This window comes from Nelumbo nucifera, chromosome 7 (genome assembly GCF_055504915.1).
Source record: "Nelumbo nucifera cultivar China Antique chromosome 7, China Antique-T2T, whole genome shotgun sequence".
Lineage (NCBI taxonomy): Eukaryota > Viridiplantae > Streptophyta > Magnoliopsida > Proteales > Nelumbonaceae > Nelumbo > Nelumbo nucifera.
The window spans coordinates 50,880,059-50,885,091 of NC_142655.1; positions in this window are offsets into that span (position 1 = coordinate 50,880,059).

Below are 5,033 nucleotides of genomic sequence, written 5' to 3' on the forward strand. Positions count from 1 at the left end.
ACATACCCACCAGGGCCTGTTGCCTGATCTCGTACGGCTCTCATCCGGGGCGTTCATCTTCATCTACCTCCACCACACTCAAGTATAAATAAGAGGTAACTCCCCCTTAAAGGGGATTCGTAACAAAAAATCCTAACACCTTACTCGTTTACTCCATGCACCTACCTTGCTTCCTAAGCATTTAATCTGAGAGATTTGTTTCATCCGAGGACCATCGCGAAGACCTTGCCTGCACCCTCTTCTACTTTGCACCTCGTACTAACTTGAGCGTCGGAGCCTCTACCTCGGGTACCCACCCGAGGCCTCTGACATTCCCTGTCTTGCAGTACCTCTGGTTACCAGGGACCTCGCCTCGGCCTACAGTCCTTGACTACCACGGTCCTCGGAAAGAATACCTCACCTCGGCCTACGGTCCTCGGCTTTGGCTCACCTTTTCCGAGGCATCGAAGTCCTCGGCCAACATTCGGAACATGGAGAGTGAATTTCCCGTTTGTGGGAATCGTTGCTAAGACGACTCCCACTTTAGGATAAAAAAAAAACAAAAAAAAAAAACAACATAGTCTAAATCCAAGCCCTCTTAAGCTTGAAAGCCAGGGTGCGGAGAACTAGGAACAATTAAAAGTCGGTCACTTATAAACAGTTTTAGGATGTCCTCGATCGTTTGGACTGCCTTACTCAACGCATGGAAGAAGTTTACCCTCGAGCAGGAGGTCCCTCTCGAGGCGACCGCCCCGCTGGGGTGTCAGAGGATCAGGGTCAACATGGTTATGTCAAGCCACCAGCCCTCGGCCATGGTAACTCGCTGGTCGAGCCATCAGAATTGGGCAACAACCGTCCCCTGGATTCACCACAAAGGAGCATATGTCCTCCTAGTCGAAGTAAAGCGTGCCCGTTCAATCCAAAGATAGTCATCAACCTTCAAAGCAACACCACCCTCGCTGGAGGGAGGCCCCCCAGGACGAAGACGGGCATCTCGGCCGCCCTGGAGTTCGCTCCCGAGGCGAGAACCGATGCCACATCACTCCCCCTCCTGTCTCGGATCTCCGGGATGTTCTGAATGATCGTCGCTCCCGCCGAGGAGCGCGCAATCCTGTCTCGAAGTATTTGGGAATCCGAATCAACACCCACCGGGTTTGCAAGGACAGAAGCAGGGCCCATGCCCGTGCTAACTCAGGGCTTGCCGAGTTAAGAGCCGAGATTGGGGCCATCAAGGACAAGATCCGCCAGGTTAAGGAGCGACGAGCCAATGCCTCAACTAGTAACAGCAACTCTACTGGCCGCATGGACGCATTCACCCCAGAAATCATTTCGGAGCCTCTTCCCCCACACTTCAAGGCTCCCACATTGGAAAAGTATGATGGGAGCACCGACCCCGGTGACCACTTGGAGGGTTTTAGGGCGCTCATGATACTATACGGGTATTCCGACGCCTTGACATGTCGGACCTTCCAGGCCACCTTCACGGGGGCCGCTCGCCACTGGTTCTCCAGCCTCCCTCCTTGATCAATCAGCTCGTGGGAGCAATTTAGAACCTTGTTCCTCGCCCACTTCATCAGCAATAAACGATGCCAAAAGAGCATAGTCTCTCTAATGTCACTCAAACAGGAGCCGGGTGAAAGCCTGCGGTCTTATATTGACCGCTTTAAGAAGGAAAAGCTCAAAGTTCAAGACCTCGACCCTATGGTTTCCATGCACGCAGCCAGCCATTAATGGACTTTGCCCCAGCTCGGCCCTCAAGTGCTCGGTCACCAAGACCCTACCAAAGACTAAACTCAAATTCCTCAAGAAGGGCTAAAAATACATCGCGGCTGAAGAGGCTTCAGTCGGGGACAACCAAGAAAGGGCAGTTGAGCGCCACGACAGGCCCCCCGAGAAGAAGAGGAAAGGTGGGGACCAGTGCCACCCCGAAAACCATGGCGGCAAAGACAACAAGAAGCCATCGACAACGGCCTTGTCTTATAAGGACTACACGCCACTCAACTCCACTCGCACTCAGATATTGATGCAGATTGGGGAAGAAAAGTTTGTGAAGTGGCCAACGAAGCTGAAGCGGAACCCCAAGAGGGGGAACCCTACGAAGTACTGCAAGTATCACTACGGCATCGGACATGACACCGAGGACTGCTACGATCTAAAGAACGAAATATAGTCCCTTATCCGCTGCGGAAACCTCAAGAAGTTCGTCGGAGGAGAGGCCAGCGCCTTGTCCTCCTAGTAGTAGCAGCAGCAATAGCATCAGCAAGTGGCCGGCGTAATTGATGTCATCGTTGGGGGCATGGCCTCGGGAGGAGCCTTGGCCTTGGCTCGAAAAGCCTTCGCCAGGCAACTTAACATCTAGGAGCCTGCCCCGAAGAAGCAGAAGTATCCAGACGCTCCGCAGAGGCTGAGTTGTCCACATGCCCTCGTCTTCACCAACGAGGACTTAGAGGGGGTCATAGTCCCCCACAACGATGCCCTCGTAGTCACAGTCATCATCTCCAATTTTGTGGTGAAGAAGATCTTGGTGGATAGTGGCTCGTCAGCCGATATCCTTTTTTACGACACCTATGAGAGAATGAAGCTCGCACCAGAGCAGCTCTAGCCTGTCGACGTTCCCCTCGTCGACTTCTCGTCGTCAGGCCAAAAGGAAAAATTACCCTACCCATCACGGTAGGGATAACACCACACCAGGTGACCTAGATGCATGAGTTTCTGGTGGTGAAGGTTGCCTCTCCCTACAATGCAATAATGGGGAGGCCAACCCTTCATGCACTAGGGGCAGCCATGTCCTCCTATCACCTGGCACTCAAGTTTCCCACCAAACACGGCGTTGGAGTTGTTTGTGGGAACTAATAGATCGCCCGCCAATGCTACGTGGCAGCACTAAAAGGAAAGAATAAGGAGGCCCTGTCATTGGAAGGCCTCGACCTCCAGGAAGAGCCAACTAGCCGAGGCCAGCCAGTCGAGGACCTCGTATCGATTCTCTTGGATGAGTCAGCTCTAGAAAAGATAGTCTGCATCGGGTCCAACGTTCCCCCTGAACGCCTATCTGGACTGGTAAGTTTCCTTAGAACTAACGCCAATGTCTTTACTTGGTCCACCATTGACATGCCCGGAATTGACCCCTCGGTCATTACTCACAGGCTGAGCATGGACCCAAGCTCTAGGCTAGTTCAGCAAAAGAAGAGGAACTTTGCACCAGAACAATGGAAGGCCATAGGAGAGGAAGTTGATAAGCTACTCGACGCCGGCTTCATTTGTGAGGTATAGTCGAAGGGCAAGCTCGTGTTGGATCGTACTTCTTGTTTGAAAGTATATCTTTTTTTACTGCCTGGGTGCCATTAAAAATGGAGTGATTTGACTATCGGTTTTGAGTCATTTTGAAATCGGGATTCAATTTCTTTACCTACCGAAGACCTGTCGAAGGGTATCTCGAAGCATAAGCAAGGGTGTGTCGTTGAAAAGCTGATAAAAGGGATCCTGTTTTTGGCCAATGGATAGACTTGAAGCAGCTAGTGGACGGGCTTGGGGCTGTGGTTGTTTGCCGAGGGGCAATACCCCAACTAGTTGTCTAACGTGGTTTTGGTAAGGAAAACTAATGGGAAATGGCGGATCTGTATTGACTTCACAAACCTTAATCGAGCCTGCCCGAAGGATAGTTTTCCATTGCCGAGGATAGACCACCTCATCGATGCCACTACAGGATATGAACTACTCAGCTTCATGGATACCTTCTCTGGGTACAATTGGATCCAAATGCACCTCGATGATGAGGAGAATACCTCGTTCATCACTAAGCACGGCACATACTGCTACAATGTTGTTCGGCCTTAAGAATGCAGGGGCCACCTACCAGTGCCTTATCAACAAGGTTTTCAAGAATCAGATGGGGAGGAACGTCGAAGCTTACATGGATGACATGGTTGTAAAGAGCCTGAAGGCCGAAGCACACACCTCGGACTTGGCCGGGACCTTTGATACTCTGCGCAAGGTCAACATGAAGCTCAACCCGAGCAAATGTGCCTTCAGAATTACCTCAGTAAAATTGTTAGGCTTCGTCGTCACTCAAAGAGGCATTGAAGCCAACCCGGACAAGGTACAAGCCATACTAGACATGGCACCCCCTCGGTCAGTAAAGGAGACCCAGAGACTCACCGGCAGGATAACCGCCCTTAACCTTTTCATGTTGAAATTGGTAGAAGTCCATACCATCGTGGTCCTGACGAATCAGCCCCTTAAGGCCATCCTCACCAAGCCAGAGACTTCGGGAGGTCTGATTAAGTGGGTGATCGAACTGTCGGAGTTTGACATCCAATACCAGCCGAGTCCCGCGATCAAAGCGCAAGCCTTGGCTGACTTCGTAGTAGAATGAACCTCAGCAGGCCCCTCGGTCGGCCTCACAAAGATGAATCAGAAGAAGCACGCCCGGTCGAGGAGCCCCTCCCCCCCTCCCCCGCGTGGAGTCTTTTTGTCGATGGTTCATCCAATGCCAAAGGGAGTGGAGTGGGCCGCATTCTCCTCACCCCCAACGGTGTCGTCATAGAGTATGCACTGAGATTTGAGTTCCCTGCATCCAACAACGAAGCCGAGTATGAAGCCCTCTTGGCAGGGTTACAACTCGCAAGAGATATCGGCTTTAAGCACATCGAAGTCCTTAATGACTCACAATTGGTGGTGAATCAAGTCAACGGTGAGTACGAGGCCAGAGAACAAAGCATGGCTAAGTACCTCGCCAAGGTTCAAGAGTTAGCCCGCCACTTCCAACGTTTCTCCCTACAAAAACTCCCACGAGCCGAGAACAGCCGAGCCGACGCCCTCTCCAAATTGTCAAGCACCTCGGACGCAACCCTCGGTTGCACTATGCGCGTAGAAAGGTTACCTCGGCCCTCCATAGAGGACATCTAAATCCTCTCCGCAGAGGCCAAACCATCTTGGATGGACCCTATCATCGACTTCCCTACTGACGGGGAGGCTACCCGACGACAAGAACGAAGCCAGAAGACTCTGACATCAGGTAGCACACTACACCCTATTGGAAGGTAAATTGTACAGAA